Source organism: Cervus canadensis, chromosome 23, assembly GCF_019320065.1.
Source record: "Cervus canadensis isolate Bull #8, Minnesota chromosome 23, ASM1932006v1, whole genome shotgun sequence".
In the NCBI taxonomy this organism is placed as follows: domain Eukaryota; kingdom Metazoa; phylum Chordata; class Mammalia; order Artiodactyla; family Cervidae; genus Cervus; species Cervus canadensis.
The window spans coordinates 6,630,356-6,643,238 of record NC_057408.1 but is presented as its reverse complement, the minus strand read 5'-3'; the positions used below and the strand labels follow the sequence as shown (position 1 = coordinate 6,643,238).

The window sequence follows — 12,883 nt, the reverse complement described above, 5'->3', positions numbered from 1 at the left end:
TTCACTTTTCATGTAACATAGTTTGGGGCCACTTTTCAAGTCTACAGTTGAAATCTCTCCCTTGAACTCCCACAGTTCTGGTATTCACCATGCAGAAATTTCCAGTTTATGTGTCCAGTTCCCATTACACCTCTTTGCCTCTGCCCCTAGGGCATCAGTGAATATTTGTTTTAGAGCCATACCTTATTCAAACCTGCTGAGAACCTATGGGAAAAAAGGGGGGTTCAATCAACCTCTGACCTTTTCATGCATCTTTAAAAAGTCCTCCAGCCCCATCTAATGTGACCTCACATGGATTCCTTTCACAGCAGGGGTGTGTGTAGGCCAACTGCTCAGCATGGACTTCCAGGAGAGACTCCCTGGCCTCGGGGGACTGGTATCCACTACAGGAACTGATCTTGATCTGCCTTTTCCTGTGTAAGGTCAGCATTGTTCTATCCAGTTCTTTCCTGGGACTCTAATGCCTGGACACAGCAGGCAGAATGTTTGAACTTCCACTCCTAGTGGCTGGCACTGTGATGATCTTTGCTATCCTCCATGTAGTGGGAGCCCTCCCCAGGCATTGAGAACCAGTGCAAGGTACTCTACTTGACAATTTCCAATCACATTTCATAGGCTAGAACTCATTTATGTGGCCACACTTAGATATAAAAAGGGATGGTAGACGGTAGACCTTGGGCAGCTACTTCCCAGTGAAGAATCTACATTACGGGAGAAGAGCTAGCCATCTGTGTCACTCTCTCAGAAAAAAACAATCAGCAAACATTTGTAGAGCAGTGTTATAATTTTCCCAGCAGACATCTTCTTTCCTCAAAAAGCACTCGCATGCACATGACCCACATAAAATGAGGTTTGACTCCTCCCAGAGACAGTTCCATTTTAACAAAAACTGAAAACTTAAACCAAAAAATATTCCAGTCAGTGCAATCCCAGCTGTCAGCCACTCACCTGACAGCAGGCAAGGGGAGCTGAGGGGCCGCTCGGCTGCTCCGAGACCTCGGTGCAAGGAGCTCCTGCCGAGACACAGCGTCGGCCTGTCAGGCTCTCCCCCGGCATTTGACCACAAAGAGAGTCAAGGTGAAGAGTGCAAGAACAAAGTCACACTGGATCAAAGTCCTGCAACTGGTGTGCCTCCAGCTTCTAAGGTATTTGAATATTTGCTTAAATTTTCTATAATTCAGTTTCCCATTTTCTTACATGAGAAGAATAAGTCAAACCCCAGGGTAAGCACTGACCTGGGAGAAGTCACACTGACTCCAAAAAATCCCACGGAGAGTTCTTTGTAGTCTTGAACTATGATGTGTTCTTTGGCTCCAGGAGAAAACTTGTTGCCACCTCCCTCCCATCAGTAAGATATCTTTACTAAACGTCTGCAAGTATTGGAGTATGGATTGGGTCTTTCCTTGGTGGGATGTGGGGGAGGTGCTGGCTCAGGCTTCTCTTTGGTCAAAGGAATGTCTGGAACCTAAGGATGCGATTAATGAAGATTAAAGAAACAGCATTGTTAAAAAGGCAATCTGAAGTCAGGGCACTCAATTAAGACAAGCTCCTTTGCCCCTTCACTTTCCTTGTCTTCCTCTCTCATACTCACATTCCCAGTGATTTTCTTTCATAGCCTTACTTTGTACCACAGGAAAAATGAGTGTGCTAGGAAGATAAACTCAATATGCCTGACTGACTAACAAAGCAATGAAAAGCTAACAGAAGACTATCCGTACAGCAGATGGTAGAATGTACCCAAAGCAAAGGGCTAATCAAAGCCCTACTCTCAGCATCCATCCTCAGACATCCAAAGATGTTAATGCTGTTTTGCCTTGCGAGCCACTGACCCATCGGAAAATCAATGGAGGTCTACAAACAAACGAAAAGCAACCTAGTTCTTTATTTTCCCTGGAGAAATAGTAAGTATTCAATTCACCTGCTTTCTAAATTATAAATAAGGAGACCATGGAACAATTCAATAAAAATATAACAGGAAAAAAAGAGATTTGTAAGACAGAAAAAAAAAGTAGAGTTTTCTCTATTATAACACTTCCCTCCAAAGCTAATTAGCTTACTATTTTTCCTGACTTTTAGATCAACTTTAACCTTCTAACACAGTGGCTGTTAACCAGACAACGCACACCAGAATTATCTGCAGAAGGTAGCAAAAATGTGTGTTCATGGGCCTGTCACAAGATTTTGATTCACTAGGACTTTGTCATGTATGTACAAAGATAAATGACATTTATCTTTGTCATGTATGCAATCTCCTGGTTCAGACCTCAGTTTTATCCTATGCTCTCAACAGGGAGCCCCCCCAGTCACAAAGGGATAAAGCATTCTAATTCTCTACCTAATCAATATGCTTAGCCATGTGACTTGATTTAGCCAATGAAACGTGGGCAAAGTGAGATATGTCACTTTGGGTAAAAGAGCCAGCTCATGGTTCATCCGCAGAAGCAGCAGCATGGTTCATAAGCTTCTTTCTCTCTCTCACCGTGACTAGTATATTCCAGTAGTGTCCATTCTGTCCTCTTGGATCCCACAGTGAAGAAGAGATGCAACTGGCCCACAATGAATGGGCAGCAAGAATAGAAAATAAACCTTTGTTTTGTAAGTCACTGAGATCTGGGGATTGTTTGTTACTGCAACACCATCTAGCCTATCCTGACTATGTCCCCAAATGAAGTCAGTGCTGTATCTCCTTCACAAGGTAGAAGGCTCCTGACTGTGTTTTAAGTAAAGGAGGAAACTAACCCTTATTGGAAGAAACTAAGGCTTCATGACTACTCCCTGCTTGGTACTTTATATGTGGTGTCTTTTCAGTGTTTTATCCTAATGGCCCTGTGAGGAAGAAAGCATTATGCTTATTACAAATAAGGCAGCTCTGACTCAGAGAAGTTAAGTAATATCCCAAGGTTGGTAACAAATGACTGATCTTGAATTTGAACCTAACCACCTGTGTCTATATTTTTGGGCTCCAAACTCACTGCAGATGGTGACTGCAGCCATGAAATTAAAAGATGCTTACTCCTTGGAAGGGAAGTTATGACCAACCTAGATAGCATGTTAAAAAGCAGAGACATTACTTTGTCAACAAAGGTCCATCCAGTCAAGGCTATGGTTTATCCAGTGGTCATGTATGGATGTGAGAGTTGGACTGTGAAGAAAGCTGAGCACCGAAGAACTGATGCTTTTGAACTATGGTGTTGGAGAAGACTCTTGAGAGTCCCTTGGACTGCAAGGAGATCCAACCAGTCCATCCTAAAGGAGACCAGTCCTGGGTGTTCATTGGAAGGACTGATCCTGAAGCTGAAACTCCAGGTACTTTGGCCACCTCATGCAAAAGAGCTGACTCATTGGAAAAGACCCTGATGCTGGGAGGGATTGGGGGCAGGAGGAGAAGGGGATGACAGAGGATGAGATGGTTGGATGGCATCACCGACTCAATGGACATGAGTTTGAGTTAACTCTGGGAGTTAGTGCTGGACAGGGAGGCCTGGCATGCTGCGATTCATGGGGTCGCAAAGAGTCGGACACAACTCAGCAACTGAACTGAACTGAACCCGTGTCTAACTCTCAAGTCCATACTCTCCACCCCAGAAAGTCATGCAAAATATACCTATTTCCATCCTTCTGCCTTTTATTTACCTGCTCTACCAGTGTTTCTGTTCATGATATCAGAAAAGAAGGCTCATGACAAAAAGGAGAACTGGGAGTGAATGTCTCAGAAAGTAAGAAAGGGGATATGAACCCTGCATGAGCAGCAGTGGGAGGCACTCTGTCAGGGGCACCTGCAACAGGCCTCTTAGCACAGCTCTGCAGCAACCATTAGCAGTGTGTCTCTCATGCCAGCAAAGCAAATGCTGATAATTTAAAGAAAATGAAATTATTAATGCAAATTGCATTAAGATGTAAGCCAGTTTATTTCCAAGATTATAACTGATTATAAAACATACTTGAAGAGGTTTGATTTCTTGTTCAAGGAGTTACATATTTATAACCCCTTTAAAAATAAATTGTCATGCAAGTGTCATGCTGGGTTCTGAGTCGCCATTACTCCCAAAATAAACATGGGAGTGCAGCCCAGAGCAAGTCACAAAGAGCCCCCAGGAGCAGGGCTACGTCGTGATCACGCCGGAGGCAGACCAAGGAGCTGCCTGCTTGTTCAGCTCACTTGCTGAGCCCTGTGCTGTGGACTAGAGTGAGGACACTCCTCCCCAGCATAATATGACCCTAAAGCCAAAAGGTTACACGGTTCTTGAGACAACACAACACAACACACATTTACACTCACACACAGACACACACACTCTCTCAGCATATAAAACGTGAGGTACCTACACAGAAATATTTACACTGCTTTACATTGTTAGAGGGGTTTGCCAGGTAACTCAGTAGTAAGCAATCCACCTGCCAATGTAAGAGATGCAGTTTCCATCTCTGGGTCAGGAAGATCCCCTGAAGAAGGGCATGGCAGCCCAGTCCAGTATTCTTGCCTGGAGATTCCTATAAAGAGAGGAGCCTGGTGGGGTTACAGCCCACGGAGTCACAAAAAAGTCAGACACAGCTTAGTGACTAGAGAACAACATTGTTATAAGAGAAGCTCCTACAATATAATGACATGGAAGGACAGGGACTTGTCAGGCACCCACCCCGCCGCCCCAGGCCACAGCGCCAGCTCCCTGGCCTGTGCAGTAGGTGGTTTGTCCCTGACTGAGGTGTCCCCTTTCTTATCTCATTCCTCTGTTCTCCAGACACCCACCTTTCATCTTTGGGATTTATCTTTATCCAGTCCTTTACCTGGGCTTCCCCAGTGGCTCAGATGGTAAGGAATCTGCCTGCAATATGGGAGACCCGGGTTTGATCCCTGGATTGGAAAGATCCCCTGGAAGAGGGCATAGAAACCCACTCCAGTATTCTTGCCTGGAGAATTTCATGGACAGAGGAGCCTGGTGGGCTACAGTCCAAGGGGTTGCACAGAGTCAGACATGACTGAGAGACGAACACTTTCACTTTCACACTTCAGTCCTTCACCTACTTTATCAATCTGACTTTCCAAGGATCTGATTTCATTCATAAGCCTCATCACAGAAAGAATCTGTAACAGAGCCCCTCTCTCCAGGAATGGGCACATTAACTATTTCATGAGCATTGTCAGTTCAGTTCAGTTCAGTCGCTCAGTCGCGTCTGACTCTTTGCAGCCCCATGGGCTGCAGCAGGCCAGGCCTCCCTGTCCATCATCAACTCCTGGAGTTTACTCAAACTCATGTCTATGGAATCGGTGATGCCATCCAACTATCTCATCCTCTGTCATCCCCTTCTCCTCCCGCCTTCAATCTTTCCCAGCATCAGGGTCTTTTCAGATGAGTCACTTCTTCGCATCAGGTGGCCAAAGTATTGGAGTTTCAGCTTCAGCATCAGTCCTTCCAATGAATATTCAAGACTGATTTCTTTTAGGATGGACTGGTTGGATCTCCTTGCAGTCAAAGGGACTCTCAAGAGTCTTCTTCAACACCACAGTTCAAAAGCATCAATTCTTTGGTGCTCAGTTTTCTTTGCAGTCCAACTCCCACATCCATACACAACTACTGGAAAAACCATACCTTTGACTAGATGGACCTTTGTTGACAAAGTAATGTCTCTGCTTTTTAATACGCTGTCTAGGTTGGTCATAACTTTTCTTCCAAAGAGTAAGCGTCTTTTAATTTCATGGCTGCAGTCACCATCTGCAGTGATTTTGGAGCCCAAAAAAAATAGTCTTGTCAATGAGCATTGTCTTTTGGATGCAATTTCAAGCACCTGACAGCAGGGAAGGAAGGGGAATGAGGATAAAGCCTAAAGTCTCTCCACTCCCTTCTCCAGTCCCCAAAGCCTCTACCATTTAGTAGGTCTCAGATTCCCCAAATGCAAACAGTGCTTTGGTTCTGTTGAAGGAAGCCAAGTGAACACAGAGGAGTGAACCACCATAAGTCAGCTTGCTGTCAGAGAAACTGCCATGGTAGGGAGCTGCACCTTGGACCATCTTTATCTGGGATGGACCGTGCCATTGCCTTGATGTGAACTCTCACTATCTCAGGCTTCCCCACTCTGTTTTCCTGCCAGTGTCTTTGTTTCTTTTATTAACCACTATCCTGTCTGAAATATTTCTCTAAAATCCAGGTTGAAGAGTCCTCTGTATGATATATTCTCTGATTATTCTCATTTCTCTGTGCTTTCCATCTTTTCAGAAGCTCCTTCCACACTGCCCTTCTGGGATCTGCATTTCAGTATTTAATTACACACCATTTGTTATTGTATATTATGTGTTTCCCGTTAGGATACCATAGACCATTCCTAGAGTGGACACATGGGGATTTGTTATCTGCACAGCTTTCCAACCTATAAGAAACTTCCTCTCCCCCTTTCTAAGATAATTCTGCTTCATCCTTTTGGTTGAGGTGGGTTAGTCCTGACACCCAAATTGGACATAAGACTCAGATTTATCAAAATAGTGAAATGACCCTCTCCCCCAGGGAGTGGTTCTCGGATGAAGAATACACTAAGCCAGGATCACTTCTGGAGCCATTGTCCAAGAGGATTCAGGACCTGTAACAACAGTTGGCTCTGAGACTGCTGGCAGTCATGCCAATACACGATGAAATCCAAAGTAAGGGTCTCGTCGAGATAAGGAAAAGAGAATAGCACTCAGTACCTCTGGACCAGCCAGTCAGTCAGTCAGTTCAGTTGCTCAGTCTAACTCTTTGCAACCCCATGGACTGCAGCACACCAGGCTTCCCTGTCCATCACCCACTCCCAGAACTCAAACTCATGTCCATTGAGTCGGTGATGCCATCCAACTATCTCATCCTCTACTGTCCCCCTTCTCCTCTTGCCTTCAATCTTTCCCAGCATCAGGGTCTTTTCAGATGAGTCACTTCTTCGCATCAGGTGGCCAAAGTATTGGAGTTTCAGCTTCAGCATCAGTCCTTCCAATGAATATTCAGGACTTATTTCCTTTAGGATGGACTGGTTGGATCTCCTTGCAGTCCAAAGGACTCTCAAGAGTCTTTTCCAACACCACAGTTCAAAAGCATCAATTCTTCAGCATTCAGCTTTCTTTATGGTCCAACTACCACATCTGTACATGACTACTGGAAAAACCATAGCTTTGGCTATACAGACTTTTGTCAACAAAATAATGTCTCTGCTTTTGAATACGCTAAGACCAGCCAGGTCTGGAGCTAAATGTACTTCGCTTGAACTTCACATTTATGTTAATTAATCTTTTTTTTCTTCTCAGTTTCAATTGAATTTCTGTCACTTGTATAGTTAAGAATTTTTACTAATACATCTTTCTAATCTAAATCAAATTATTAGAGAGTGTCTTTTACTTTTTTGTACTCTTTACCGGAAGAATGAAGTGAAAATAGCCTGGATGCCAATCCCCATATTTGAGCACATTGGTATATTTGAACAGAGGGAAATAATCAAAACTATTGCCTCACTTTCTGTATAGCAATATGAGCATGCCAGATATGCATAGAAAGTAGGATGGGGAAACCCTTGTTGGGCAACTTAGAAGTAGGAAGAAGTCAAAATATCTTTAACCCAATGATACAAGGGCTTAATATTGGGCTGGCCAAAAAGTTCATTCAGGCTCTTCCCTAAGATCATACGGGAAAACCCAAATGAAATTTTTGGCCAATCCAATATTTCAAAACAGATAAAGTGAAATCTGTGTTACCTATAGAACTCTGTTTGTCATGAGATATTAAATAGGATTGCCTTCTAGGACCCTCAATTTGGCCAAATGAGATTGCTTCCTAGGTGAATAATAAGGAAATGGGCTGTAGCTATTGGGGCCAGAACATACTCTGTTCAATCTACTGCAGCTAAGGAATACTTCTATTAATATCTGGACAAAGAATGGACCTTTCTCATTTCCAAGACATGCAGGGACCAAGGATCCCACCTTTGCTTCTGAAGGTGGGTGGGAGAAGGCCCTTCATGAAGCTGAGGATGAACAGATCCAAATGGATGCATGAGAACAGGGAAGACAGAGAGACAGGGAAGGAACACTCATGGAACAGCCTCCATTCAGGGCCTGAGCCATGAACTACCCTTTAGAGGCATGTCTAGAGGAATTAATCCTGCTGGAGACAGGCTCCAGTCTCTGACATTTTCTCACTGTAGGCCTCTAATGCTAGAACTCCTTTGTGATCTTCCTGCAGCCTAGAGTATTTGACCTGGTGAAGCCTGGTAAGGTGGGTGACCATCACCTAATCTTCCAGGGTTACAGAAGCACCGCAGGAGACCTCCTCCAGACTTGTCAGGCAGTACAGTTCTGGTTCCTGGTTATTAAGCCCTCTCTACTGAGGTTGGCAAAGACCATCCTTTTAGAATAAAGGTCCCAAGCTGGATCCAGTTAATATGCTACTATGCCCAGCTATGACTACTCATTCTTCCTACTGATATGACCATAGAGTCAGACCTGGAGGTCTATATACTTCTTGATATTATTTATCAGAAATTCAACTCTCTCAAAATAATGTCCTTAATTGTTTTGCATTTTCACTGTACAGTATTATAATGTATTTACAAAAAGATAATACACACACTTACCCATATACACACAAACATACAGAGATGATCTGTTCTTAACCATCAGAAAATCATTGAAAGAAAGGAGGTCCAAAGGTTTGGAAAGGGAGGAGCAAAAAGAAAAATATTGGTGTAAAATATGGCACATAGACAAATCAGTTTTCATGTCCTTTTAAAGCATTGCTATTTTTCTTAGGAAAAAATGTACCAAAAGTCATATTTTAACGACTAGGTAGTAATAACCTCTCTAGAAACAACAAAATTCATTGTGTGTTAGTTGCTCAGTCGTGTCCGACTCTGCAACTCTGTGGACTGTAGCCCTCCAGGCTCCTCTGTCCCTGGGATTCTCCAGGCATAAATACTGGAGTGGGTTGCCATTCCCTCCTCCAGGGGATCTTCTCGACCCAGAGATTGAACCCAGGTCTCCTGCACTGCAGGCAGATTGTTCACTGTCTGAGCCATCAGGGAAGCCTTCTGGTGTAACAATGCTAAAAATGAGATGGGATTCAGGAAAATGACAGCTAGCCCAGAAATCATACCCAACCAAACCAGACAAAAGTTTATTCAAAAGTCCCCATTTGGAAGCTACTATTCTGCTGTACTCAATTTTCAATAAATTTAACAGGAGGACTTGGACGGCACACTGGACTACAAGCTGAAAAGTCTTAAGGTTTAGTCCTGTCTCTATGACTAAATCCCTCCGTGACCTTGAATAAGTTATTCCAAGTCCCCAGAAATCAAACACAGTGATGTCCAAGAGATCTGTAACTCTAACTTCCATGATTAAATGGAAACATCTGTATTACAGAAAAAAAAAATCTCAGACAAGGAAATTTTTAGTTTAACAGTAACATGTTAACTTATAAAAATCCATTGATGATAATTGCATTGAAATTAAAAGAAAAGCTCTCATTTAATAAGCACTTATTAAATGCAAGCCATATACTTATAATTTCTAATCATTACACTCCAAAGAAATATTTTACTACTCCTATTTTACAAATCTGGATATTGAGACTCAGAGAATTTAGGTAAATTGCCCAAGATTTACCCAATTATTAAATTTTGGAGCCAGGATTCAAACAGAGGTCTTATTCGGGAAAAAAAATGCCATTTTTTTTTATTGTAGTTAGTTGCCAATTCTATTATCTGCTATATAAAAATTCCAATAAAGAGTAGAAAGAAGTTTCTGAAAACTATGTTGTGAAATTTCTGAGAATTATATAAGAGACCATGACAAAGACAGACAGCTGTGCACCAAGAAAGTGGACCCATGTGTCGTGGGAGCATGACTGGGAGACACGGAGCCGGACACATTTCCCAGCACAGCCCAACTCCCTCCCAGGCAGGGCCATGCATCTGCCTTTCCAACAGAATATGAAGGAACTGAAAATTTTCACTTACAGGCCATGGCTTTTGCGACGTACGTGGAACTTTTGCAAACCCCCTTCCCCAGAACAGGGAATTCCAAGTCCGTTAAGGATGTAAACCTCAAGGTGGAAGGAGCCTGTGTCCCTGAATCACCATGCGGAGCAGATCAGCTTGCCTTTCCATCCAGGACTACTGAACTATTATTAATACATTAGTGAGGAAAATAACTTTTACTATGTGAAACACTTCAGAGTTTTAGCGTTTAAAATGTGAAACATTTTAGGGTTTGCTTGCTACATCGTCTAGCATTTCCCGAAGACAGAGTTGTCAGATGAACTAGGTAGGGAATCTCCTTATCTTTTTGCCCTACATTCCTCTAACATGTGTTTTTGAACCTGCGTGTTGGGAAGAAGTCAGGGAATTAAGGTAGGAGGATGGGGAGTTGCAAGTTTGTGCCTTCAAGGACAGGGATGTGGGCTACAGAAATGATGTATCACATTGCCCCAGCCCATTCACAAATGATCCCACCTTGGTAATCATGACACACAGATACATTTAGTAATAAAGCCTTGCTGGTTAAGTTATGTACCAACACACACCCACCTTCATAACAACCCAGCCACATCACTCGAGAGCCACTGCCCTCGCAGCACCCTTTTTGGTTCAGTCCTTTATCCATCTTTGAAACCCGTCTGACTCTCACACAGAGGATACATAAGCAGGGCCAGACCATTGCTTTAGCAGTTCCACATCAGATTAACTTGGTTACTGAGTTTCTTAGCAATGTCATAACAAATTACCACCAACTGTGTGGCTTAAAGCAAAATGAATTTATTCTCTCTTACAGTTCTGGAGGCTAGAAGTCTGAAATCAAAGTGAGTTGGTTCCCTCTGAGAACTATAAAGAAGAATTTTTTCCATGCCTCTCTCCTAGCTTCTGGGGGTTGCTGGCATGCCATGGCGGTCCTTAGCTAGGAAGCACATGACTCCTACCCCTGCCCACATCTTCACACAGCCTTCTTCCCTGAGTATCTGCTTCCACATTTTCCTCTTCTTCCAAGGGCATCAGTCACATCAGATTTAACCCACTGGGGGATATTACTTTGATTCTATTAGAAAAGTTATATTTCCAACTAAGGTCACAATCACAGATTTGGGGGTTAATCTTCAACATCTAATATTGCGGGGGCTGCAATTCAATCCAAAGCAGCTACTAAGGTAGTTGCCAACTCATAGCCAGGTTCTTCTAACTGGCCTCCTGTAATCTCTTCTCCTAAAACTAAGCCTTGTTGAACAAAGGTTTTTGGAAGAAGGTTCAGCTCTTACCTTACCCTTTTATGCATAGATTTCAGCTCTGTCTTTCTCTCCTGTGTTCTTCCTGGCACCAAAGTCCTAGCTTCTACAAGCCCCACAAATGTCCCTTCCTCCTTCCCCTGGGCGTTCTAAATTAGACTCTTCTACCCTTCAGCCTGTTATGATAGGCTGAAACCTTCAGCCTTGAGACCAACTTCCCATTCATCCACCCCAGCCAGCACTAATGGAATCTGTGCCGAGTTCAGTATGTGCGGGCTAGGCAGCTCTCCGGATACTGTTACCTTCCTCAGAGCCTGGCCCCAGTCGGGATATGCAATTACCATGGGCCAAAGCAGCTTAGTAGGCAGAAACCCAGGATGCTCCTTGCAAGTAAGGGAGAATGCGGTGTCTGTCCAGGTCAAGAAGGCAGCTGGGAACCTTGCAGAGCAGAGCATCACTCTGGGCATCTGTCTAATCATGTCTGGGCTAAATCTGAAAGGAGGCAAGTTTCCTGCTCAGCTTCTTATGTGCTTCTTCTCAGGGCACAAACACATTCTGAGGGATGGCCAGCTCTGAGCCCACGGAAGATGACGTGTGGGTAGAAACAGTTAAAACAGAAACACAAGACTTTAAAAACAAAGAGATACTTTAGAAATCATCTTGAATTCATTTTATTTTACAAAAAAAAAAAAAAAGGGATCAATCTCGGTTTACCTATAATAACCCAAGGAGTTGGAGACAGAAATAGAGAATGAAAAAGCAAAATGCCTATGGTCACTTTCCTGCCAGGTTACTGACCAGGACCTGAGCGCAGGCAAAATTACAGATCAGCCTCGTTGCCTTCCAAAGCTTTAAGCAGCAAGCTGTGAATGGGAAGAGCTGACCTTGCTAGAAGGAGCCGTCAAACCCTCTAGTCTCCCTAGCACACTCTGAGAGATTCCCAGCTTGGTCCCAGTTGGGAACACCCAGGCCTAACGTCAGAATCCAGGAAGCCAACTCTCTTCCCCATTGCTCACTGGCAGGTGGCTTTGTTTGGCAGCACCTGGCTTGGGTGGAATCACCTTCCACCTCACAACAGTGTTGAGAGCAACAAGCAGGCTGAACAAATCTCAGCCCCACAGCAGCAGATCCCACTGAGAACTCTGTCATGCTTTTCAAGATGTACTTAGAGCATAAGTGTCGGCCCAACTGGGACGACAGGAGGCTCTCAGAGGCTGGGCTATAATCAGAGCCCATTCATTAGCGAGCCCAACCCTCAGGACAATCAGAGTGAGGAATATTCTGGCTGGTGTCGCCTGTGGTGTTTAATCAATCAGCACAACCACCACCACTGTGGGCCCCCAGCTGCCTGCCCAACTGCTCCATGAGGAGCTTCCAAAGAAGAAACAAGGAGCCAAAGAAAACCAAAGCTGACAAGCCAGATCCAAGTGATGGGAGACAGCCCCGTGGGACTGGGCGGCTCTTCAGAGGAACAATGACGTGGAGCTGGACCAAGCTTGGCCCAGAGGGTCCCTAAGGCAGCCTGTCCTCTGCTCTTTAAAGAGGTGAGACAATAAAAAAAAAAAAAAGAGGTGTGACATCCAAGCATGTCAGCCCTACGGGAAGGAGCAGGTAACACATCTGAAGGAGGACTTTACTTTGCCTCCATCTATTCC

General features: G+C 43.9%; 1 long non-coding RNA gene across 1 annotated transcript in view; it reads right to left on the bottom strand.

Moving 5' to 3' along the window:
* Window positions 1–10,079, bottom strand: part of LOC122425765 — a 32,990-nt gene extending 22,911 nt beyond the window's left edge. The window contains exons 1-2 of the long non-coding RNA XR_006264993.1: window positions 9,970–10,079; window positions 1,236–1,465 (exon numbers count right to left, since the gene is read on the bottom strand). This is a non-coding gene — a long non-coding RNA (uncharacterized LOC122425765). The remainder of the gene's footprint in view (window positions 1–1,235; window positions 1,466–9,969) is intronic.
* Window positions 10,080–12,883: the final 2,804 nt, after the last annotated feature.